The 26,642-nt window shown below is 41.9% G+C and overlaps 1 long non-coding RNA gene across 2 annotated transcripts in view; it reads left to right on the forward strand.

Moving 5' to 3' along the window:
• Positions 1-24,545, forward strand: part of LOC110369167 — a 42,035-nt gene extending 17,490 nt beyond the window's left edge. For both annotated transcript variants that reach the window (XR_004928743.1, XR_004928741.1), the window contains 3 exons: positions 14,795-14,860; positions 18,189-18,271; positions 24,356-24,545. This is a non-coding gene — a long non-coding RNA (uncharacterized LOC110369167). The remainder of the gene's footprint in view (positions 1-14,794; positions 14,861-18,188; positions 18,272-24,355) is intronic.
• Positions 24,546-26,642: the final 2,097 nt, after the last annotated feature.

The raw sequence follows: 26,642 nt of genomic DNA on the forward strand, positions 1-26,642 counted from the left end.
AAAGGTGAACTCAGGCGCCATGCGGGACTTACCTGCAGGAGTTGACGACCCGGACATCCTCGCATATTTGGAGATGTGCGAACGCCAGATGAGGGAGAGGTACGCCAAGATGGCTTCCGCCCGGGACCCTGCGCCACCCGTCCGGACCGACTCCACTCCCCAGGTGGTTTACGTGGGCGTTGTTACGGCTACCCCGGAACCCAGGAAGAGAAGCCACTCAGCCTCTCGTCGTCTCGGTCATCACCTCCATGACTCGCAGCTGGCCCCTCGAGTGAGGCTCATCGTTCCACCTAGCGGAGCTCCACGCATCAAGGAGAGCCAGCTGTGGGATTTCTTCTACGGTGACCGAGACGACCTTCTGCCCTGCTGGCCAGCTGCCACCCCCCCAGATTGCCCCGGATTCCTCATCTGTCCCCTCCCGGCGAAGACAGCAAAACCACCGGCGCGGAGGGTCCGTCAAGGCTCAAGAGGAGGTCCAGGAGGATCCGCCTCCAACCTCGGCGTCCGCTGAAGCCTGTGGCCCGGCGCCGCTCTCTGAAGCCTGTGGCCCGGCGCCACTCTCTGAAGCCTGTAGCGCGCCACCGCCCTCCAAAGCCTGTTGCCCGTCACTGCCCGAGGTAGCCGAGGAGTTGGTTCCGCCTCCACCAGAGGACTCCGCTCTGCCGGCCACCGTAAGCGCCGCTTTGCCTCAGCCCGAGGCCTCCGAGGGAGCCGCCTTGCCTCAGCCCGAGGCCTCCGAGGGAGCCGCTTTGCCTCAGCCCGAGGCCTCCGAGGGAGCCGCTTTGCCTCAGCCCGAGGTCTCCGAGGGAGCCGCTTTGCCTCAGCCCGAGGTCTCCGAGGGAGCCGCTTTGCCTCAGCCCGAGGTCTCCGAGGGAGCCGCTTTGCCTCAGCCCGAGGTCTCCGAGGGAGCCGCTTTGCCTCAGCCCGAGGTCTCCGAGGGAGCCGCTTTGCCTCAGCCCGAGGTCTCCGAGGGAGCCGCTTTGCCTCAGCCCGAGGTCTCCGAGGGAGCCGCTTTGCCTCAGCCCGAGATCTCCGAGGGAGCCGCTTTGCCTCAGCCCGAGATCTCCGAGGGAGCCGCTTTGCCTCAGCCCGAGATCTCCGAGGGAGCCGCTTTGCCTCTGTCCAAGTCCCGTGAGGAGGTCCAGGAGGACCTGCCTCCGCCCAAGTCCCGTGAGGAGGTCCAGGAGGACCTGCCTCCGCCCAAGTCCCGTGAGGAGGTCCAGGAGGACCCGCCTCTGGCCTCGGTTTCCACCGAGACCTGTAGCTTGGCACCGCCTCCAACTGATCTGTTCGGCCAGAGCCGCAGATTGCGGACTCCAAGCCGCTCGACTCTGCCTCGTCGGGGCCGTCCACCACGGCGCCCGCCTCTGACTTCTCTGTTCGGCCAGAGCCGCAGACTGCGGACTTCGAGCCATTTGACTTTGCCTCGTCGGGGCCGTCCACCACGGCGCCCGCCTCTGACTTCTCTGTTTGGCCGGAGCCGCAGATTGCGGACTTCGAGCCGCTCGACCCTGCCTCGTCGGGGCCGTCCACCACGGCGCCCGTCTCTGACTTTCCTGTTCGGCCGGAGCCGCCGACTGCGGTCTCCGGGCCGCTTGACTTTGCCTCGTCGGGGCCGCCCTCCTCGAGGGTTTAGTCGGGCGATGCTGCTCCGCCGCCTGCCTCGTCCAGGACGACCTCCACGAAGACTTTTTCTTTTTTGCTTAGCAGCCGTTCTTGCCTGAGCCCTTAAGGCCAGTGCCTTCTGTTATTTTTTGGGCTCGATTTCAGTTTTTGATTTACTTAGGATTTTTGGGGTTTTAGAGTTATTTAGGGGTTCTTGTTTTCTTAGAGTTCTTAGTCTCTGTTTTGCTTTTGTTTTTCCTGCTCCGTTTTAGGATTCTAGATTTTGCCTTAGTTTCCAAGCTTTGCTTTGCTTCCTCATTTATAGCCTTAGTTCTCTGGTTTTCTCGTTAGTTTAGTTATTCATGTTCTAGTTTTCTTGTTTTGCCTTAATTTCTAGTTTAGCTTGAGTCTCATAATTTTGCTTAAGTATTGTTTGTTACCTTAGTCTTTCAGCTTCAGTTTTGTGTTACTTTAGCTATCTAGTGTTACATTAGTTTACCTGTTCCTGCCCTAGTTTCTTTGTTTTGGTTTTGCATTAGTTTTATAGTTTTCTTGGATGTCTCGATCTTTTTCCTAGTTTTTTTGTTTTATTTTGATTTTCTAGTTTTTTGCTTCGGTTTTTCTTTTGTTATCCCTACCCTAGTTCTTCTGGTTTTGTTCTATAGGTTAGTTCATGCCTGGTTTTCTAGTTTTTGGTTTAGATCTGTAGTTTCCCAGCGCTCTTTAGGTCCCAGCGCTTCTTAGTTTAGTTTTGGCCCCCTAGCTCTTAGTCCCCTGGCGTGTTTGACGCTCTCCATTCTCTGGAATTTAGACGCCCTTAGTTCCTGGTATTTTTGTTTCCTGGCGTGTTAGAACGCCCTCTGACCCCTGTAGATTTTGTGTTTTCCCGGCGTGTTGGAACGCCCTTTGTCTCCTGGCATTTTAGGATGCCCTCCGCTCTTGTTTCCTGGCGTATTAGGATGCCCTTTGTTCCTGTTTCCCTGGTGTTTAGATTTCTAGCGTTAGATTTAGTGTTCCCGGCGTGTTTAGACGCCCTCTGTTTTTGGTTCCCCGGCGTGTTAGGACGCCCTCTGTTTTTGGTTCCCCGGCGTGTTAGGACGCCCTCTGACTCTTGGTTCCCCGGCGTGTTAGGACGCCCTCTGACTCTTGGTTCCCCGGCGTGTTAGGACGCCCTCTGACTCTTGGTTCCCCGGCGTGTTAGGACGCCCTCTGTTCTCGGTTCCCCGGCGTGTAAGTACGCCCTCCGTTCTTGTTCCTAGGCGTTTTAGATGTTCCTGCTTCCCTCATATCCCGACGTTCTCTTCCCCAGCCCCGGCATTTTCCTCACGCCCCGGCGGGTTTCCCTTTGGCGTTAAGTACGCCCGTTCCTTCCCTTTGGCGTTAAGTACGCCCGTTCCTTCCCTTTGGCGTTAAGTACGCCCGTTCCTTCCCTTTGGCGTTGTCGTACGCCCGTTCCTTCCCTCTGGCGTTGTCGTACGCCCGTTCCTTCCCTCTGGCGTTGTCGTACGCCCGTTCCTTCCCTCTGGCGTTGTCGTACGCCCGTTTCTTCCCTCTGGCGTTGTCGTACGCCCGTTTCTTCCCTCTGGCGTTGTCGTACGCCCGTTTCTTCCCTCTGGCGTTGTCGTACGCCCGTTTCTTCCCTCTGGCGTTGTCGTACGCCCGTTTCTTCCCTCTGGCGTTGTCGTACGCCCGTTTCTTCCCTCTGGCGTTGTCGTACGCCCGTTTCTTCCCTCTGGCGTTGTCGTACGCCCGTCATGCCCGTTTTTGCCTGGTGGCGATGTTCGCCTGTCAACGTCGGTTAGACATCCTTTTTAGTTCGCCCTAGGGGGTAGTTTTGGTTTGATTTTAGCCCGCCATCCTGCCTTCCCTCCACCCACCCAGGTTAGATCAGCTTAGTTATGACTCTTGCCCGCCATCCTGCCGTCCCTCCACCCACCCTGGTTCGGTCACTTTGTAGTTTGATTTTAGGCCGTCCGGAGTCCGGCCTTGAGGGGGGGGTAATGTCATGGTTGAGTTTTGGTTTGGCTTTGTTTTTCTGTTATATTCATTTTTTCATCTCTTTTGGGTTAGGTTTGACTTTATTTATTGTTAGTTTTCAGTCATCAGTTATTTTGTCATTTTTCACTTCACCTCCTCAGCAGTCAGTCACACCTGTTATCATTTACCAGTCAATTAGCCAGACCCTGTTTCCACCTGTGAAGTGTTCTATTTAAACCTGCCTCTGCCTTCAGTTCAGCACTGGGCCGTCATCATTCCACACCTCTCCATGCCAGTCCCCGGTTTGCCTTGGAAGCTTTGTTTTGCTCCTTTTGTTAAGGTTAGTCCTGTCAGTCACTCTAAAGACTGTTCGTTCACTGTGTGTTCCTGGAGAGGTTCTGCTCTGTGCCCTGGTGTCTCTCAAGTTCTGCTAACCTGACTAGCCGCCCTGGTGAAGCTCAGCTCTGAGCCCTGGTGTCTCTCAAGTTCTGCTAACCTGACTAGCCGCCCTGGTGAAGCTCAGCTCTGAGCCCTGGTGTCTCTCAAGTTCTGCTAACCTGACTAGCTGCCCTGGTGAAGCTCAGCTCTGTGCCCTGGTGCCTCTTAAGTTCTGCTAACCTGACTAGCCGCCCTGGTGAAGCTCAGCTCTGTGCCCTGGTGTCTCCAAATGAACTGCTAACCTGAGTGCTATGAGGCCTGCTAGCCGAGCAGCACCTAGCAAGTGTGGACTCTCTGTCTCCGGGCCGTCAGCTCCTGCCATCACATTCATCCCTGACCTTCTGCAGTCCTGAACCTCCGGTCTTCATCTCTCACCACCCAGCAGACTTCCTTCAATAAAAACTCAAACTTTTAATCCCGTGTGTGCGTCCTGAGTTCATCGGTAAACAAAACCTTGACAATATATATTTTTTTATTTTTTTAACAATAACAATGTCCAAACCAGATAATGTGTTTTCAGTAATAACAACAACAAAAAAGGCCCAGGAAACATTTTGCTATACCAGTGTGTATACAGCTACTGTTGGAAGTTTACCCAAAGCTCACAGCTATAATAATTTCTACTTGGCTGCCTGCTGAAAAATCCAGAGGAAATTGCTCTGGCCTAAGCTGCCGTTTAGTCATAAGGATATGGTCAATTTGGTGCCCAGCCAAAGCCATGTCCTTGAGTCTTTTTTACTGTATGTATTTCTTTTTACCATCCATTCCCAGAAGCCACGTTGAATCATACAGCAAACAAATATTTCCCGACTTATAGAGTTTCATGTGGTGAGCAGAACACACGTGTTGTGAGTGTGTTGTTTCCTTTCAGCCACACAGCTCAGTGCTTGGTTCATCCTCCTCATTTTCCACACACACAGTTGCGCACTACCCAGATGACTATTTTACCAAGCAAACCATCAATTTCCATCATCATCAGCGTCTGACGATGACAACGTCTCCTTGACAGTTTGGTTCCATCTGCCAGGAGAGCCCGTCCCATGTGTTAAAGACATGTTTACCTCACTTTGGGATCAATACGTGTTGTGAGCATGTGTCGCCTCTGTTATTGATGCACCATGTATGAAACTATGAAATATATGTAGGAAGAAGCTACACAAAGGATTAAGGAGTCCTCATAGCTCAATGAGAAGTAGGAATGTTAATATTGCCACTTCCCCCCTCTTTTTAGCTCACTTTTTTTTATTTGTTTTCCTTTCAGACTGAACACTGCTCCACATAGACGTGCTTCAACGTGAACTGGCAGAATTAGGTTTTGCTTGTTGCTGTTTCAATCCAATACCCACCACTGGAAGGTTTCTTTTCACTCCCATGGCAAAGGGTCTCTCATATTAGGCGCAGGAGAACATCAGTACTTGGTAGATTTTGAACTCAGTTATCATGATGGAGTATTTTCCTTTCGTGGTTGTGGGTGTCGTGTGTCTGTGATAGCGGTTTTCAGGTTGTTGTTGATAAAATGGGCTTCTGGGTCTTATGGGCGTATCCTCTTTTCATGTAATCTACCCTATTACTTACTGATTGGTAAAAAAAAACAAAAAAAAAAAAAAGAGTTTGGGTTAGTTTGCTAACCCAGCCCTCGGTCAATGTAACTCAACAGGGTCAGGCTATGAGTTTAGCTTTTCAGCCCAGAAAAACAGGTGACAGTGAATCGCGTCTAATGTTTCAGAAAGAATGTCTTGCTAACAATAATCCATAACCTAGATACATTAAATTGTGATTCAATTGAATTATTTTTCTTATTTTTATTTTTGTGTTAATTCCTAGATAAAATTGTTATTCATACTCAATAACATTTGCTTTCGTTGGTACACCTTTGACTTTAAAATCCAAATTTTAAACAAACTAATAATGTAAAAGACAATTAAAAACTTTTGCTTCTTAATTTGTTCATATTATCTACATGAGCAGTTGTTTTGCTCCTTGTAAAAGTTTAGCAGATGCCATTAGCTTGTGCCAACTACCTAGCAGGCACAAGCCACTGCCCTAAGTTAGCAACCACGTTCTCTGAAGAGCAACTTTTGTTGAAACTCCTAAATTATTTATGAACTTTGATTTTGGAATAGAAATTGATAAAGCTGCATAGCTTATCTATATTGACGCTACGATACAATTTTCAGTTGAAGTTTGAATGTTGAGCATAGCTTGCTCTTTCTAGAAGCAACTGTTTAGCAGGGAAAATACATGTTAGTGTATTTTTACACTAACATGGGGGTTGTTTTGTGTGTTTGTGTGTGCATTGTGTGTATATCTATTGATGTCATGCTGATTTCAACAAGCATTTCATGCTAACGGTCACAAGAGCCAGTTTCCATTTTCATTGATCATTCATTTTAAGTGTCACGTTGCATGTTTTCAACTGCTACAAACTTTTTCACGTTGCCATATATATATAACATCCTTACCACATCCAGCTGACCTCACGCATAAAAGTGCACTCATAAAACAAATTTTCTATGACGCATGTCAGGCCCACAAAAATGAGCTTGTGATCTGTATATATCTCCACTGTAGAAAGCAACAGAGGCATGTTGTCAGCCAGCTGACCCTTGCAGTATGGCCTGATGAAGGACAGCAAGGAGGAGGCGAAGGAGTAGGAGGAAGGGCAATGGGTGGAAGGAAAACTTGGGACAAGGTCAAGATAGCTAATTTGTTTCCTGCATCCCTCTGCCTTGCCTTAGAGGAAGACCACACACTGCCCATACAGAGGGGGCTTTAATGTGGTTAAGGGTGCATAACATGGGGTGGAGGTCATTGCCTCAATAGGACACATAATATGTTCTTTTGTTGTTGAATTTTCTTTTGCTTGGAGCATTAAAATAAGTAGCCTAAATAAGAATGAATGAGTTAATGAATGAAATAATGAATGGGGTGCTTACCCCTAAAATTATATCCTGTGAGTAGTTCAATTTGAACACCATTGTGGAACACATAATCAACAGTCCTTTAAATTAATCCATAAATAATGAATTAAGGAAACTTTCTCCAAGTCAACATAGTCAGCTGAATTTTAAGTTGTTGAATGCAACTAAAGAAATAAATTAAATTATACAAGCTGGACTTTTTTTTTATTAAGGTTATAAGTAAAAAAAGAAGAAATTGAGCACACCATGCAACTTGCAGGACGGGCCATGGTCTTAATGAGAAAAAATTATTTTATTTTTGGTTTGGGATATTAATAGTGTTTTGAGAGATTACACATATATAACTTATGTAAAATACCTACAAATGTAAAACGAAAAGGAAAAAATCAGAGGCAAACGCAACAATTGCTAAATATTGGTAGAAGTTCATAGTTATGGGAATCAGTATGCTGTTTTGCAAAACATATATATATATATATATATGTGTGTGTGTGTGTGTGTGTGTGTGTGTATATATATATGTATATATATATATATATATATATATATATATATATATATATATATATATATATATATATATATATACATATACATATATATTTTTTTCTTTTTTTTCTTATTTATTTATTTTTATTTTTTCCTTCTACTAATCATTTAGCATAATATGGAAAGCTAAATGCCGTTAGACTTATTCTGGACACACTAAGCTGATATATACATTTATGATGTGTTAATTATATGTAGAGACACAAATACAATAACAGTATTCTATAAGTATATCTTTGCATTGTCTGTTATCATACAAACATGATTAAAGTCATCATATTTGTGCTCAGTATGTTGAAATGTATTTACAGCACCATCTGCATCTACAAGAACTGCTGGCAAACATATCCTCTAAAATCAATTAATCTTAATGTGCGGTGGAGATTATCTGTTAGAAATGCCCAGACTGAAGATAGGGAGGGGCAAGCTTAGATGAGTGGCTAATTTATTTTAGTCATTTCAAGAATATTAAAGATTAACATGCATCTGTTTCTTTTTGAAGAGGGTCTAAGATAAATAGACCTCTGCTACCCCAGAGATTAATAAATATAAGATCAACAACGCTCCGATCAACTTGGAAAAACTCTAAAAAGGCTTTGGCTTACTTTAGTTCTTTTCTTTTTAAATTCCACTCTATTTCCTAAATTAGCTGGATATTAATTGTATTATTATAATCTGAAGTTTCCATAATTTTTTTCAAAGCCGATACTGAAGTTGGCCTGCTCTCATGGCCCCCTGACGCTCACCATACGATACGGGGAAATCAGTTTTGCCGGAGCAGCTGCACTGTCTTCTTTTAACAGTCAAAGTCAAGGAGGAAATGAATGTATTAACCACCTCAAGGGCACACATGTTTCCTTAGTTGATCCTGTAAAGCAGTAGCTAATCAGCATCTGTGCAGGGACTTAGCCTTCAGTGGGAAAAAAAAAAGCCATCAGCCACAGACGAGAGAGAGAAAAAAAAGCTTACGTTACTGAGTTGCCATGTTTGACCTAAAACAGCCCCAGAAATTCATAGGTGTGAAATGAATGTTGATCAGTGTACGTTGTACAGTACAAATACGGAGGAGCTGGAACACGTAGGCCGCAATTTGACTTCTCAAAGTGAAGTTGGCCGTGTTTGCAGAGGCTGAACAAATAGATTGACGGCCTCAAAGATACCGAAGAGATCACTTTTTCTTCTCTATTTAATTAGCACCTGTGAGCTGTTTCCCATTAACACTGGCCACATTAAAAATCCCTCTGTTTTTTCTAATTAAGTAAAGTGGAAACAGATTAGATGGCTTCTTTGAACAAAGGTCAGTGATTGCACTCCCTCTAACCCCCCCCCCCCCCCCCACACCTTTGTTTGTTTGTTTGTTTGGCTACAAGAGCGAGTGCCACCCGAAAGTCTCTTCACAATCAAGTTTGTTTTACCGAACAGGCTTTTCTTCAAGCATTTACTCTAATTTTATTTTTTTAATTATTATTATTTGACCAATAGATGTTCTCTTTAGTCAGTTTTTAAAAAAAAAAAAATTGTGGGAGCATCCTGTGAGAAGCAAGCTTTTATTTATTTTTTTCCCCAGGTGGGGAAGAGAGATTTTTTTCTCTCTCTTTATTTGGGGAGATGATTATGAAAGATGGGAACTGTCAGATTAAAGCTGAGCTGATGAAAGATAAAGCATCAAACGGCGAGCTGTCAGGAGAGGCTGCGAGACATGACATGGTTGTCAAGATGGAGGAATATGGTGACTCACGCCGCGCTAATCTTGGTCTCCTGGCCAGATTGATCTGACTTTCATATCCATTAGCTGGGCTTTCATAGCTGCTTTAATGAATGGGAAGACCGTAGACATACTTGTAGAAGAATATTGTCTCTTAGAGAGAAAGAAAAGAGAGAAATTACAGAACTGCTGGGATGAACATCTCATGTCGACTTATAGAAACTCTGTAAGTCCTTGGCAACATGGAAGATAGTTCAAATATTTAGTTCATGTTCCATGAAGTTTCACTCTGAAAGTGCTGAAAGTGTAAAAAGCTCCCAAAAAGAAAAGAAGTGTGAAGACGCTGCTGAAATCGTGTTACGTCTGTATTTGATGAAAGGTTTGGATCCAAAGATTAGTCAAAAACACATGATAACTTTTTTTCCCCAAATATCAGTACACAATGTTGATACTTTATTTTTTCGCAGTAAAAATAAATGCTTACTGTGGCATTAGTAATGAGAACACTGTCTCCACAAAGTCTTTAAATCAGTGATCTGATGGTGATGACTAACAGTCTTTGGGTGGAACAACAAAAACTAAAACCCATATCATAATTTCAGAGGTTTTATTAGACTGTTAGAAATGCAGGCAGATGCTCAATAGTGGCACACTGTAGAAAACAAAAACAGACGTATAAATGCATTAACAAAGGTAGTTAATAGTTGATTTTTTTTCTCTCCAGTCTTGAACTCATAGTCAGAAAACACACTAGGAATACAGTGTACCAAATGCTGCAGTTGTCGGCTTAAAAACAACTTCATTTAATTTTAGCCCATATTGAAGGAAGGTGATGTTTATTTATTGTAGATAAATTCTTATTGTACCACATCAGTGGTAAATGGTAGGTGGTAAAATGGTACTTTTACAGCACTTTAACAAGTCCGATGACTCCAAAGCGTTTTACATTACAATCAGTCATTCACCCACTCACACCCTGACGGTGGTGAGCTGTGTTAGTCGCCACAGCTGCCCGGGGCAGACTGACAGAGGTGAAGCCGCCATATATCAGAGCCCCCAGACCCTCTGACCACCGCCAGCAGGCAATTCAGGTGAAGGGTCTTGCCCAAAGGCACAAGGACTGAGACAGTTGTTGTGTCCTTGGGCAACCAGCCAATTGCAGGACAAACTCTCTAACTCCTGCGCCACTGTCGCTATCGGACGACTGTGGGTTACAATTCCAGCTTCCTCCTTTCACATCTTGATCTTCCCTTGAGCAAGGCAGTTAACGCCAAGTTGCCTACCATTCTGTGTATCATGTGTGACTACACATTCGTTTTTGAGTGTGACTGCGCGGATGTGGCTCTGGTGCTTTGAGTGGTCCATTTGACTAGAAACACGTTATATAAAATCAGTCCATTTACCATTTAGATACTTTATGTTGGGGTTGATTTTCTTTTTTACTTCAGTTTAGGATTAGTATTTGGCTTTTAGCTTAGTATTTTATTCATGTTTTGCTCTTTTGCTTTACTTTACAAGGGTGTTTATGTCTGTGTTTCTGACTTTGTATATGTGAAAATGTTCCTTTAAGTGCTTAAAGATGTGCAGTGGGAAAAATTAGCTGTTATTGGCTTGTATTGCAGACAACAGAAAAGTGTAAGTCGACTGGTTTTCTGACTTGCACTCAGAACCTGCTCCACTAGGGATGGACGTTGATCTGAGTTCTAACTTCTAATATCATTTTAAAGCACATTCAGTGTTGATATTCCTGCCACAGACTAATACGGCATTTTTATTTCAATCGTTTTTTTTTTACATTTCAGTTTCATAAACAGTGGAAAATATTCACAACATTATACAGAGCAGTGTCACTGTGGCTTTATTCTCCAGGCAGAATGGAGGAAGAGCAGATTATCAGTGAGGATGAGATTATGTAATTTAAACCAAAGTTGCCAAATCTTACCCGAAGAATTAATTGGTATGGCATAAAGCCAGGCCAGACGAAACAGTGGCCAGGAAGACTGAGATTCACGGACCGATATTACAGAAGCAATTTACTTTTGGAGGAATCATTTGAAATAGCAACAGGAGCTGAATACGCTAAGTGAAGCAGGGCGGTTGTCCACTTTATGTCAAGATTTGTTGCCTCAAAAGCAAACAATAATGTAATATTTACAAGAAAAAAATTAATTTAACCCGACACTTTTTGTTTGTGAACTGCATATAAAATGTTAACACAAGGTGGACAACTGCCTTGGTTCTTTGGACTGAATTCATACAGGGCTTTGATGGCATATCAGGGTAGTTTGGCTCTTAAAATTAACTCTTTACAAAATGTCTAAATAAGCAATTACTTGTTTACGATTTTCTGTCTACATTCTGACGTGTGATCATAACATTGCAAACTCCTTCGAAAGCCAACAGTCTTTGTTACCAATAACCTCCACCAATAACCCCCTCACTTTCTGCTGGAAACAAAGCACGTGGAATCAGGGTTCTATCTGGCCTGTATGTCTTAAAGACTGCTCTTTAAGAAAAGAAAAAAAGAAAGGTCATTTAGGCATTCAGGATCCATAAATTTGATATTATCCTTAAAACAAATTGTATTAATCTTTTTAGGATTTTTACCTCATTTTAATTTGATCAGTATGAATGCCCTCCACATCAAAAAAACAAATACCTGAGCCGAGCATGAGAGGCTGAGAAATGGAGACACACAGGAAGGAAAAAAACGATAGAATTTAATAAAGTTCAACAAGGCAGAAAGGATTGCACATGCCGTAAACCGAGATTCTACTTTCTTTTTCTTTTTACAACTTCTGGCTACTTAAACACTTTTACACTGCCATCCTTTCATCCGAGCCTACTTTCACTGGAAGAAGAATAGCGGGACACAAAGGGAGATGCTTGTTCTGTTTTTATTTGAATGTTGACCGAGGATGGCCACCATCTGTGCAAACTGTCAGACTCTATGACTCTTCTGCAGCCGTAAATATCCAGACGGAGGTTCGCTTAAAGATAATTCACACATTGCAATTTATGGTCCCTGCTCTCTTGTTTTGTTTTGTTTGATTCTTTTTGTCACCGTTTGGGCTTTTATTACTATTCTCTTAAGTTGGAATGAGCAGAAGCACTTTATCATTTGCAGCAAACACAGATTTCTGCCTTTCATCATAATTTCACACCCTTCTCTCCCGGCTAGGCTGGCATCTGGAGCTTTTATTTTTCCTGCTCCTCATCAGAAAGAAAAAAAAAACTATTCAGTCTTCGTCGGAAGACTGAATAGTTATAGTTATCACTTATCTTTTCATGCCTCCCCCCCCCCCCTCCCTTTCCTTTCCGGTCACTTTCACTAAGCTCAAACACAAATGGGGAGTGGTGAAAATGGGCTAAATGACATTGTTTTCAGTGATATGGACGCTCGGCTTAAAGACAAAAACTGCTGGCTGACTGTTGTCATGTCAATAAGCCATCAGTCGCGCTGCTAACAATAAGTTAATGATTCCCCAGCAGTAATACATTTATGAATAGAGAAGTGTCTTCTTCAGCCCAGCGGGGTTGCCCATTAAAACAGAACATGAACAAAATAATTGTGATTTGCAGATAAAATCCACTTTAGAATAGGATTCCGACTGAGGAATTGTTGAAAGAGCTGTAATTTTCCACTAAAATGTGACACACACTCACAGAGGCTCCGCTAATCTACTTGAGTGTGTGTGCTTGAACGTGTGTGGCTCATTTGAAGTGTGTGGCTTGGCATTATCCTCAAATGAAATGATAACAAAGAGATATAGTCAGGTGCTGGTTCTTGAAAGTTACATTTTTTAATAACCTGAATTTCTTTGCTTCTACTCATCCGTAGGTATAATTCATCTTACATAATTAACAAATATATTTACATTTTGATACTTTTACTGCTGACTTCTGATGAAAATGGAAAATAATATGAATAGCAATGAAGAAAATTATAATTTCAAATGAGTGAACTTTATGATGTTTTCTTACATATATTTTTTCTTAAAATACGCAAGTAAGAAAATTGTCTTTCAGTTCTTATTGTAGTTAATTTTCCTTAATTTTAAACTTTCAGGACTTTTCAGCTCTTTTGGCTGCTTAAGGTAAAGAGGTAGTCTTGCCACAACTCATCCTCTTCATATTTGCTTTTGTAATGTGCTAAAGGGGAGATATCATGATTTTACAATTATTCCTTTTCACATTAAAATAATTCAATTGTGGTCTATAGAAGGTGGAGCTGCAATTATTTGGTCTGAATTCCTTGTTAATTTGCCCTCACGTTCCCCCTTTTTACACATGTTCTGAGGCGTGTCTGAGAGCAACCCGTTTTGGTGCTGTCTCTTTAAATCTAAAGGAGGAACTTCACACCCCACCCCTTCACAACATTGCATTTAATTTTTGTCGGATGCTAGGGGATGGTGAAATGAATTGTGTGAGCTTATACACCCTAGAAGTAAACATTTTGACTTTTTCACTTGTACCTTTGACATTCTTGAGCTTGGAATACAAAATTGCAGTGAGCAAATAAAAATGGCAGATTCGAAAAACCTGTAAGCCAGAAGCCCATGACCTTGTTTAGAAGTTCGGCCGCAAATACTGTCAATAAACTGTCAACATTGTTCAATAAACATATTAGAAACAGAGAAAGCTGACAGGCTTGCAAAATATCACCCAGAAATAATATAAATATATCTACGCAGCTCTTAGAGAGACTAAATTAAACTTTTCTTTACTCCTTCACTCTCCAAGTGCACAACAAAATTTATTTAAAGGCTGAAAAAGTGGACTTCGCATGACACGTCCCCTTTAACCTTGCGATTGAAGAAGACATTCATGCTTTCTTTTTACTTTTTTTCTTTCATTGCATATATTTACTGCTTACTCTTCAAACGTTTGCCAAAAGCATCCCCATCCCCCTAAAAAATACCATTGCTTTCTTTAACAATTTCCAGACCTCCCAAATTTTGGGGGAATCAAAGAAATACAAATTTGCAATCATCCAATTAAAAGTTTTCTTATAAGGATTTTCATTTAATGTCTTTTCAAAAAATAATAAAGCAGTTATCTGTCTCTTCCTGAGCTCAGTCCTCCACAAAATTGACGTGTTGTTGACCGGTCATGTTTTCAATTTAACAGTTTCTTTTCCCACAGAACATTATCTGTGGCACCTAGGAAATTACCTTGCTTTTTATACAGATATCCAGAAATTGCTTGTTGACCAGAATGATATTCAGCTGGATCCACACTGACACTTATTGGTGAGAAAATCAAAAATCCAGTATTGTTCTGATCCGTGAACACACCACACTGGGTGCAACCAGGTCATACTATCAACGGTACTTTTTGGTCTGGATGTTGGCTCAGATGTTGTTTAAGAATACTAAAATGTTCATTTCAATGGCAGTGATGTGTTTAAAATTGAGTGGAAGGATAGAGATAAGAAGCTAGTTAAAAGAAACTTTTCCCTTTATTTGTTCTCATGTAGAGACATGTCTGTTGTTCATTTAAGTGGCAATAGGGTGTGAGAGGGAAAGTTTTAAGACAGAAAAAAGAACGGCTTAATTAAATATTGCAACGTGCCCCTGTTTTATGCTTTATCTTACAGTATCATTTGGTGCTGGGAAATTCAGGATTTAGGGATCTTGGTAGCCTTTTGGAAATCTCAGTCAAGGTAAAAATCGAATTCTCAAGATGTGTTCTATTTGCTAATAAAGATGCTAAAGACCATTTTTAGTATTTTAACTCCATAATCATCATGTCATTGCTTCAAAATGATAAAATCGTCTTTTCACCGATTTTCTCGCATTCAGTTACATAGTATGATGTTGTGTCAGCTCCTATTAAAATATATTAATAAATAATTGTATAATAAAAGCTATGATAAAACGTAAATTATTTTTGTTATAGTATGTGTTCATATCTTTTATTGTATTTTGATTATTCCTAATTGATTAGTAAATGTTAAATACTTTGCATGTCCTCTGTTAGGCATCCTAATCACAGCATTTTTTAATGGTCTATAATAAAATACCTGACTACACCAAACTTCTGATTTGCACTGTTGCTCTGGTTTTATGTCAACTTCAACATAAAAGCTGCAAGCCAGAAGAAAGGAAGGAGTTGTGGAAACACCTTGTGATGGAACATGCCAACTAGTATTACTAACAAATTTGCATCTAGAAACTATAACATTAAAAAGAAAAAAGTTATGCAGCTTAGTCACTCTTTGTAAACCAGGGACTTGGAGTGCTCCTCAAGGCGGCAAAAAAGGATATGTACAGCTAAACACTGCAATGTCCCCACACCTGTGTCTGAAAGTGATACGTTAACCACCCTGCCACCCAATACTTGTAACTGGAACCCAAATATAATTTGGCAGGATAAAAAAGTTTGGCCTCACCTGGAGGATTTGTTTTGTGACTGCAATGAGTTTTAGTTCAGAATCCAAATCACCTTTAATCGGCAAGTTTCTTCTGTTTCGCTGATGAATACTGTTAAATCCCAATCAGAGAGACAGCTTGAGGGAAGAAACTGTGTGGTGGCTGATATTTGCAAATAGTGCTCCGTAGGACCAACCTGAAGCTAAATGTCTAAACAGTCCTTCTGCAGAATGTATGCAGTCTGCAGAGATGTTAGCTGTCCTTTTCCTTAGCCTAGATCTGTACAAGTCTTGGATGGAGGGAAGGTCGTCTCTGATTATCCTCCCTGTAAACTTAATTGTGTGTTTTGTGGATGAGCCAAACCACACAGTGATAGGTGTGCACAAAACAGGCTCAATAATGAGTGTAGAAGATGTCCTGCTGCTCCTGTGGAAGGTTGTACTGTTGGAGTTGTCGAAGGAATTACAGTCTCTGCAAGCCTTCTTCTGAACATTGTCTATGTGTGGCATCCCGAAAAAGGTTGGTTCCTAGAAACCGGACGCAATCCACAACAGACATATTATTGTTGATGAGGGGAGACAGTGCTGGAGGGTGTTCTCTGGAAGTCTACCACCTAGAGCGGGTTAAGCTCCAGGTAGTTCTGACTGCACCTGTGGACCAGCCAATCCACCTCTAGTCTGTGTGCAGACTAGAGGTGGATTCTCCTGGATCAAATCAATGACAGTGATGTTGTCTACAAACTTCAGGACTTTCCCAAATGAGTCCGCTGAGGTGTAGTCAGTGATTCCTGGGCGGGAGAAGCTGCTCCTCAACCACACCAGCTCCTAGTCAGTCAGGAACCTGGTGGTCCTGTGAAAGGTGGAGACCGGCATTGTGAGCTGGATAAGCTTCTTGTGGAGGATGGCCATACTTCAGATTGGCATTATCCATATGGATCCTTGTATATGTTGTTGGGGTGGGGAAGGTTAACTCCACCATCTGCCAGCAGGGTGCCTGTAATATCATCCACAAGCTTCAACACCAGTTACTCAAAGGATCTCATGACCACAGACCTTTGGCCTACAGGGCTGTTATTCAGGGTCCGGTCCCCACTGCTGTAAGCCTCTTCCTATGTCTGCTTCATCTTCCTAAGTAGATGAAGCAGACCATGATCGGAAAGTCCCAAAAGGGGCCAGGTGACAATGCAGTATGGATCTTTTAGAGCAGCGTAAAAGGTATCCAGTGTGTTTGTTAATGGGTTGTCATTTTGGTTGCTCAATGTCATCTAAACGCGGAGCAGTTAAACATATGGAAAACAGAGTAATATATTCTCATGTCACTTGATGTGCTAATGCAAGAAAGAAAGAGTCAAAAAATGGAATCTTAACTCTACAGCTCTGATATAAAGTTTGGCAACTTAAAAATATTGGCTAGCTACTTGTATGGTCCTGAACAAGTACTATCATCCTGAATAAGGCTATGTTTTTTTGAATATTGGGCAGTACCTGGAGTCTTGCATGCCTACATGTGGCTCACTCACCATGGCACTCACCGTATTTCTCACTTCTAAAGGTGTTTCTAATTTAAATGTAGAATTTCTAACTCATACCTTTCACAAATGTTCCTGAACCATCATCCAGCCTCTTGGTTATGATATTCATAGCTTCTAGCTTTTTTGTTATATCTTGTTTAACATCTGTTTGTCCGTCTCTTGGCCATTTTACCCTGTGTGCATCTTTGGTCCTTTCTGGTAGATTGTACACCCTGGTCTGTATTGGATTTGCACTATGCTTGTACTATCATGAGTAGTTCTTTCATACTCAAGATATTTGTGTTTTTTTAACATAGTGTAGAGTTTTGAAAACAACTGGCAAGAAAAACGTCTGAGCTCAAAAGACTGACTAAATTTGATCTGGTAAATAATGGTTCACCAACTCACCTTTCAGTGTGATTGATATGTGTTCCTTATCTAGAACTTTTGCTGCCCAGAAGTATTTAACTGAGGATTAGCAGCAGAGGAGGGGCTGCTCTATTTTGCTTTGCTTGAGTAATAAAAAGTCTAGACACCAACTAACACAAATTTCCCTTAAGAATTAGTGTCATCAGTGTGAGAGCCATGCCCTGGGCTCTTGGGTGTAGTTTGAAATACTGTCTTTCAAATCAATGCTCACCTCTCTTCTCTCCATTTAATTGAACGTTGTGGCCCCCTGTTAAGACCCTTTGTCCAAGACAACAATCCAGCCCTTAGCAGTAATGAAGGCAAATCAAACTTTTTCAAACCACTGTGATCTGGGTCGACGTGAAGAAATACAGAAAACATCCTCAGGTTTTTCTATCCAGTCTCTCCAATAACTAGTTGACTTTTTGCAAAGGAATTTGTGAAGTACCATTCATGGAGACATTGGAACAAAATAGGGTCATTGTTAAGGAGAATGTCTAAAATAAAATCTTAATTCCTTAATCAGAAAAGAAACCAAACTAGCAGTAAACGGCATCAAATGCAGCAGCAGCAACAGAGGCACTGCGAGGTGATTTAGATAATGGCAGTTTTTATTTATCTTACTTTCAACAATTGGCACTTTGGAGAAAAGTCAGCCCAAAATGTCTCCATCTATCATGCTAACTGTGTTTCCACTGCAGTGTTATTGACACCGTAAATTAAGGGAGCCTCATCGGGTACTTGACGGGCTCAAGGCATCAACAGCAAACTTCTGTCACAGCGGGTGAGTTTTCCCCCGGTCTTTCTCTCCTATTTTTACATCCACGTTTCTCATTTACTTGTGCATCTTCACTATTTAAGTCCTTATAGGATTTTGTTTTATAGACATCTGAAAGTATAAAAATGGATGCCATACTCTATTGAGTACAAGTCTTAGATGGAGGGATAAAGCGGTTTTTGTTCCATTTAAAGGGTGCATGCTTTGTGTATAGGCTCCATATATTTGGCTATACCTTGAAACAAAGAGAAAATATAGAGCCTTTCATATTTAGTCAAATTGTCCATAGTGGGTAGTAGCAAGTTGTTTCTTTATGTGAGCTTGGAGTATATAAAACAATTAAGTGAATTTGTGAAGAGCTATCCAGTTAGATATAAAGGAGGCAGCTTTCAATTTTACATCTCATATCTATGATTGAGTTTTTTTTATTTTAGAGTAAGACAGAAGGTAGTTCTTGAGTTTTCCTTTGGCTGTATGATGAATTCTACCAACAGAAGCTCCTTTCAGTTCCTCCCCTTGATTTGATATCTACATTTGTTATTTAGGCCTACTGGTCGACTAAAAGGTTTTAAAGCAGAATTGGGGGTGGGAGAATACTTTGTAAAGTGCAAAGAAAAGGCAGCAGCAGGACAGTTTGTGGGTGCAGAGGCAGTGGAGTTGGCCTTCCAGCGTCCATCTGGTTTGTTGAGGGTGCTTCACAGCAACTTTGTTTGGGCCACCACAATTCAAGTTCTCACCACACATCTAACCTATACTGCTCAGGTGTATGCTGCAAGTTGCAGGCTGTGGTCCTTTGGCTCCTCACGCCACACTGCCTGCTCTACTAGCACCAGTGGCCTGTCATTTCTCTGCTTTGACTTGCACATTGTGAATAAGAAAATGAGCCATAAATGGAGGTTCGTTGTTACGTGTTTATTCCACAATGTAAGGAGCCACAGAACACATGTAAGGCTGGCTGACAACAGTAGCCATGTGGCAGCATTCAAAGCACAGAAATGCTGACAAAGTGACAGACCGGATGCTAACATGTTCATTCAAAAATCAGAACTGGCTAACCTAATCTTTCAGTTTTTAGGGAATCTGGACTCAGCTGTACAGTGAAAATGTATAAATACTAGTGAAACCTTAACTTTATCATCCTGAACTGAACATAGATTTGTTAAAACATAACTTATAAAACATTTACTTAAAAAAAATGTATAGCATAAATACTGGTCAAACATGGGGTAGAGATACACCTTATCAATTAAGGCATCTAAATTCTGAATTTTATTATTTACTTTAGCAATAACTAGAGACCATAAGAGCAGATTAATTCAAAATGTACTTAACTGTGAAACAACGAAGGGAAAGCTGCATGGTAAACACGTAAATGAAAATTATAATTGTCTCTCGTTACATTTGTAGACCACCTTTCATCTTTCAGTGGCAGCTTTTGTGGTCAGAAGCCAAGTCTTTTAGGTCTGCTGCTATAGAGCCATCTGCATCCTGTGACTTTGTGTTTTATTACCAGTAATAATAACCAGGCAGGAGTCGTTTTTGTTTGACATTGCAATAATTTTGGCTGTAAGGAAAAAAAATGCCATGACCTTAATGATACACAGCTTTTGAAAAAAAAATAATTTGACAAAAGTCTAAAAGTGTAATGAACCAGAGCAAGATGAGAGCAGAATTTAAAAAGTGGTAATCTTGTTAATAATGAAGTTTGGTTTTACAGTGTTACTACATTGACTGATCATATTTATCTCAATCAGAAAAGTGTTAGGTTACATTTTAAATGCTGTGAGCTACAGGGACATCTTTGAGAGACTTGGGGGTGAAATAAACAACCGAGAAACGCTACTTTTATGCTGAGGCCTAGAATCCTCCACATGGCATGGCAAATCACCCTGGTTGCCATGGCTATGAGAGGGTTCAAGAGCATATTAATCATGAGGATTTAGATTTCCCTTGCTCATTTAAAAAAGACACAGAACCTCTCCTTTATGAAGCTGATAAATCAGCCTCTGTTCGCCGATCATGGGAAAAGACTTCAGGAGCTTCCAGTACTTCAGCCTTAGCGTTTAAGGGCATCACTTTATTTATTTTTTATTTTTCAGTATGGCAAATGCTCCAATTTGCCATACTGAAAACTGGATCCTTTAAGAAAACCTGGCACTTTTATTACCTGCTTTCCTTTTTAAATAAACACGTGTGTAACGGGTGTACCGTACAGAAAGTTTCACAGCTTATATAAGGTCGGAATTCTCTGAAAGCGGTCCTTGTTGGAAGGCGCGTTCTTCTACCCCGTCTTATTGTGCAACGTCGATCTTGGGAAGCATGTGCGACCCAGACTTGTCGGTTTGTGCTCACACGATTTTACCCATGACAGACAGGGCAGCTGATAAAAATAAGATCATGCATAAATAAGTTTCACTCTTGCTGATGTGCCCCCTTTTTCGACCGCAATTTTCCCCCTCTTTGTCTTTGGTCAGAGACAGCAGATTGATGACATGGTGACAGAGTGACATTGCATTCTGGGAAGCCAGGACCACAGCTATAAATCCATGGTGATTCAGCTTTACAATGGCCTACTGTCTAGCCATCAGAGGTCTGGAAGGTTGTTACTGCAGCCCCCTGCTGAGCTTCTAGGGCACAACCATTATATGTTGTTCAGTTGGGGAACGGTAAAACGAAGGCGTCGGGCGCAAACAGCCAGGATGCTAATGAATTATGAAAAACTAATAGAATTAAAAGGAGGAAGGGGAAAGACGGATTTCTTTGACGGGGGGGAATTTCCCACACTCTTTACACGCTGCCATTCTTTTCACGTAGATCTGTCAAATCTGCCGTATTAGAAAGCAAATAAAGCAGTCAGACAAATAAACGGCGAGTTCCTGACTGACCTCAGAGAGCCAGCTGTGTTGTGAGTACAGCTCAGCTTGGCTCCCTGGACTCTCCTTCTATTATAGCACTGGACTGGATATGAGTGCTTGGTTTTCTGTCTCAGCTAATATATTGTGTTTTTTTGATCAAACCCAAGCACTTCAAAGTAAACTCTTGCCACTTTTGCTCTTTGGTATTTAGGAATAAGTCTTAGGAAATTCCTCCTTTGCTCATCAGCGTTGATATCAGCAATTTCCTTCTTCAAGGAAGCCTGGTGTTCTCATTCTGTGTGCACGGTAAGCAGGGCCGGTATGAGATTCTCACAGTGTGACAACCTTGAGTAAAAATACAGCTGCTTTTTACGGCGTTTATGCAAAAAAAACATTTATTCAAAAATGTGAAACATGATTTCAATTAGTTTGAAGTGAAAATAAAATATTTCAAAGAGACACTTATTCCTACCAGGGTCGAAATTATTGAATGCATAAACTATTATAGTTTCAATAGTCCTATTTGAAATAAAATAATCAGCTGCTTAATGTAGAAGTGGTTTTCAAGTAAATGTACTTGTTATTTAGAACAGTTTTACTGCTTTTTGAAAAGGGAGCGGCGATAAGTGGAACTCCTTTAGTTTCCATGCCAAGACCGCGTTTTTCACAATTGGAAATATAAAAAGAAAGGGAAAGGCGTAGTGGCCTTCTTTCAGGCAGCAGAGCAGCAGTGCGGAGCACAAGGTGGGGGAGATGCCATGCTGCTTTGTAAAACAAGTAATTTCAATCAGATGCCAGTGTATGCCTTGTTCCTCGTAGACATTCACTGGCATCTGACTGAAATGAGTTTATAGCGCAGGAATGGTGGAATGGAACATTTCTGTTGGCATAACTCCATACACACCTTACACACCCTCAGAGAGGGTGATCAAATGCATTAAATTATACATGAAAACGTGTAAAAATACACAATTATCTAAACAAAATTGTTTTAATTCAGTAACCGTGTTGGTAACAAATAGTTCACATAAAATAGGAAAAAAAAAAAACTCCATAACATAATAAGTAAATAGCTTTAGCAAGTTTAGCACAGCATTGTAAACTAAAATTGCTGTTTACCAGCTCTGGCCTGAGCCTCTAGTTCTTTTTTTTGCCAAGGTTACCTGATTTTACTGCCTCCCTAAACTAAACACTGAGCTCTGTAACAGCTGTTGATGGCTGGTTTTAGCTATTGTTTATTCCCTGTTTATTTTATTTTTGTTATTTTCGGCCAAACCTTTTTAATATCTACAAATCCACAGCCTGACAACACGGCGAGAATGCTACCATATTTAATTACACTTAATTTGGAACCACTAAAGTGGAACAAAATTATCTCACGGATTCACCGCGAAAGCTGAATAACTTTGGATGAATCCCTGTCAATGGGCTTGATCTCTTACATGTGCCACGGTATTTGCAGCTTTGCTGTATCACATTAACACTCAAAGAGATCCACCCCCATGTCAGAAAAAAAAAGAAGTAAAAAGAAGTTGACCGAGAAAAATAGTTTTTTTTTTAACTATTCCCTGGGTTTTTAAAAAATATTTTTAATATTAAAAATAGATTTTAATACCTCAAATGAAAAATTCAGACATATTTAAGACTTTTTACAGCCTAAAATGAATGTATTAAATGTTTAGGATATTTGAATAGCTTGCAGAAATTATGTTCAGTATTTAACACGGGACATCATATTTAGTTAATTAATTTGTCATTATTCTTACATAGTATTTAATCTAAAACTACTTCTGTAGCCCATTATCTGTAGATGATTGTTTTCTTCTATGCAACTGACAAAATTCATCTCTACAAGATTAAAAAGCTTAATGCAGTGGATCCAATAACAACTGTTGACAGAGTTTTGGATCATCCAAAGGGCGCCTTAGCTCCTGATTAACACACCCAGACATGTTTCAGTTGATCATAATCGGTTATTTCGGACTTCCCTGCAAGACACTGAATTGTCAGCTATGATGCGTCGAACTGAAAATAATAATACAACCAGGCCCAGAATATTTCTGAATTACACACCAAGCATATCCTGGAGTGACAGAGGTATTAGTGTCGCTTAAGTTTTCCACACTAGTGAACGCCACAAACTCCCCTGTTTCCGGGAAATGTCAGAAATGCTTTCCCCAAATGCAAACAAAAACCCCAAACTTGTCATTATTGCACAGAAACCTCAGAAGTAAAAAAAAAAGAAAAAAAAAAGAAAAAGACGTTCGTGTGAGTTTGCCGGTGCGGTCTGTGTGAAGCCATTCCTAAGCTAACTTGACTAAAATACTGTAAAAGCAGTAAATTCCACCCGGGCTAAAGTTAACCAACATGTTTCCCCTCATGAATAAAATGGGCACAATCATCATCAAGTGGAAAATATTTTACTCTTATTTGATCACCACAGAGAGACTCCTGGTAAATTTGGCTCAGTAATGGGAGCCATACCTCTTTCCCTCATCGTAGTGACGTGGGACTAAAGCAGCAGCTCCACTGTACTGACCCCCCCCCCCCCACACACACACACCCCCACCCCACATCACACCACCCCCCTCACCCTCCCAAACCCCCCCTGTGTGATCTCAAGCCTGCAGCACTTGTCATCTCCCCAGTGGCAGCTTAGATCCTCCAATTTTAGGTTAATTAATCAAAAATGATTTCTTTTCTCATTAGCCATGCAGTTGGTTTGCAATCTGCGAAATCGATGTTTTACAGATGTTTCCCTGGGTTTTGTTTTTCAAGTCGGTGCTGATTTTTATTGGGTATAGATTTAAGAGGGTGCTGAGGGATTGAAAGTTAACTCAGCCACACAAAATCACACACATATGCAGCCACAGCCACAACGAGCGCATATTATTAATAGTCGCATGCTCACAGCAACACAAGTGCACAAATAAAAAAAAAAGCAAAAAACAGAAGGAAATCCCACATTTCAACTCTGATACTTTTAATCCCAACAACATTTTTTTTTTCTCTCTTGAATATAAACTTTTCACTTTGCTGACCTCGGTTCTGTCTGTCTCTGGTTGGGTTCTCCTGGAACCCGTCGATGGTTGCCAAACTCAGGCGGTTGTGCCACACACAAACGCCTCTCTTGCACTCTCTCTCTCTGGGTAGCGCTGTTTAATCTCGTAACGGCTTCTTGTTCAAGTTCCTGCTGGTTGTAAACAAATGTAATGTTGCATTTCCTGTCGTCTAGACATAACAACAAACCTGGCACGGGCAAATAGTGGAGCGACTGTGGTTGTTAAGGAGTGGCTGGCACGAGTCGCCGAGCCGGGCCATGTGGGGCGTAAATGAAGAAGCATGGAGGCGGGTACAGCGGAGGTGTCGGGAATCAAAAGCCCGTCTGAGGGTCAGGATCAGTGAGTAAAGTCACATTTCTAATAATGAGGTACTTTGTGTTTTATTTTCAAAACTGATACTGAATACAGGCCACTCTCATTTTATTTGTGGCGTTTTTCTTCTTTGGTTTATGGAACAGCCACATAGTTGCAGATTAGAGCAGTATATACCGTGCAGAAGTAATCGTACCTCTAGAACTTTTTCACAACATATTTTTGCAAATGCATGTGGAATGCCTTTAGCCTGATTTAATTTGATACCCCCAAATAAAGGGGACACGGAGAAATCAATTGCTTTCAGGAGTTTTCTCATTAGGAACGTTGTTTGATTTAATGTCTGTATAAATTCAGCTATCCTGTGAAGGCCTTAGAGGTAAACAAGCAGCATCACAAAGACCAAGGAACATAGCAGACAGGTCAGGGAGAAAGTTGTGGAGAAGCAGGGTTAGGTTATAAAACATTATCCCATGTTAACATTTACCAAAGCGCTGTTCAATCCATCCATCCATCCATTTTCTGTCACACTTATCCCTATTGGGGTCGCAACGGGTGCTGGTGCTTATCTCCAGCTGTGAATGGCCGAGAGGCGGGGTACACCCTGGACAGGTCGCCAGTCGCTGTTCAATCCCTCATTGTAAAATTCTGCTTTAAAATACCAGCAAAGACAATGCCATGCACATCAAATGACAGACAAGGCAAGGAGAGGATCTGCTATGTAGGGGACAGGCCAAACATCTGGAAGGGGACTGCCAAACCTTTTTTAGCCATCCTGAAAAAAAGCTGTGTGTGTTTAAAAAAAACAGCTGTGCACATCACCATAGACAGTTCAAACTTGTGGTGAAACATGCACCAGTCACACCATCATGCTGTCGGAAGATGCCTGTGCAAATTCTCAGTTATCCGCGTCGTTGCAACAGCAAACTGGCTCAAATCGGAGGCAACCCCACTTTCGTTCAGTTCTTTTTAAAATTGTTTTGACACCTATCGAGGAGTCGATTCTGGGGGATTTAAGCAACCAGCTGTTGGTACACTGCTGTTTTTAAGGACATGGAGGCCAGTCCTCCTGGGCCCATTCCAAGTCAGATGCAAATCAATGACCCACTCGCCATGGTCCTGGGTCATGAGAAGCTGTTCTGACTCAGGATGCACCTAGGAGAATGGGCCTCCATGTGCTTAGAATCAGCAGTGGACCAACAGCCAGTTGCTCAAGGGCTAGCCACCAGAACTGACAATAGCCCCATTTACACTACCCTTGTTAAACTGATTCATGCCGAGCTCGGTCCGAGCTTGGATCAATTAACCAAGCCGAGCTTGGTTCTGACGACCGTTTACACATCACGCTAGCATCCTATCGACGATCCTCGCCTCCTAGTGACGATCTACGGTACTACTGCTCTCTAGGATTGAAGGAGGTACTCAAGCAAATCAAAATGGCGGCACCTGTAAGATTCAGAAAGTTATGTTTGGTTATAATTGTGATATTTCGTAGTTTGCGGAGAGTCAGGTGAAGAAGCCAACCTTTGGTAAATTTACTTGTCAAAGTCGGCTTTTGAGACGTGGATAAGACAAACAAACGTCTAATCAGGGCTTACAGACGCAGGAAACAACGACAGACGTTGAGGTTCATCACACTGCTAAGCAGAATCATCACTGGAAACTGTGTGTCACAGTAGGGAAGCTAGTATTTTTATGAATGTCTGAAACCGCAAAATTAGTCAGCTGACTGTAAGGAGATGACGCGATCTGCTCATGCCTCTTTGTTATCAGAGAACCGTGCCACTGAAAAACCGGGCCGAGCCCACCCATCGAACTGGTCTAGATTTAGCGCGGTCCGGTTGTGTCTGGCATGGTTCAGTTCAGTTTGCGATCCATTTACACTCGATACTTATCTCAGTTACTGAGCTCAGATCGTTTTCGGCACGGTTAAAAAAGGATAGCGTAAATGGGGTAATGGACTCCTGGATAGGTGTTGAAACATTTTCAAAAAGAACTGAACAAAATTTAAGCCTGTTTGCTGATGCTGTGGGAATTATTTCCTCCTGCAGGAACAGAATGGGTTCCATTAGAACAGCACCCAATCAAACAATGAGAGCCACAATGGAGTGGTTAGATCACAGCAAATTCATATATTAGAATGGCCCA

This window comes from Fundulus heteroclitus, chromosome 3, assembly GCF_011125445.2.
Source record: "Fundulus heteroclitus isolate FHET01 chromosome 3, MU-UCD_Fhet_4.1, whole genome shotgun sequence".
In the NCBI taxonomy this organism is placed as follows: Eukaryota; Metazoa; Chordata; class Actinopteri; order Cyprinodontiformes; family Fundulidae; genus Fundulus; species Fundulus heteroclitus.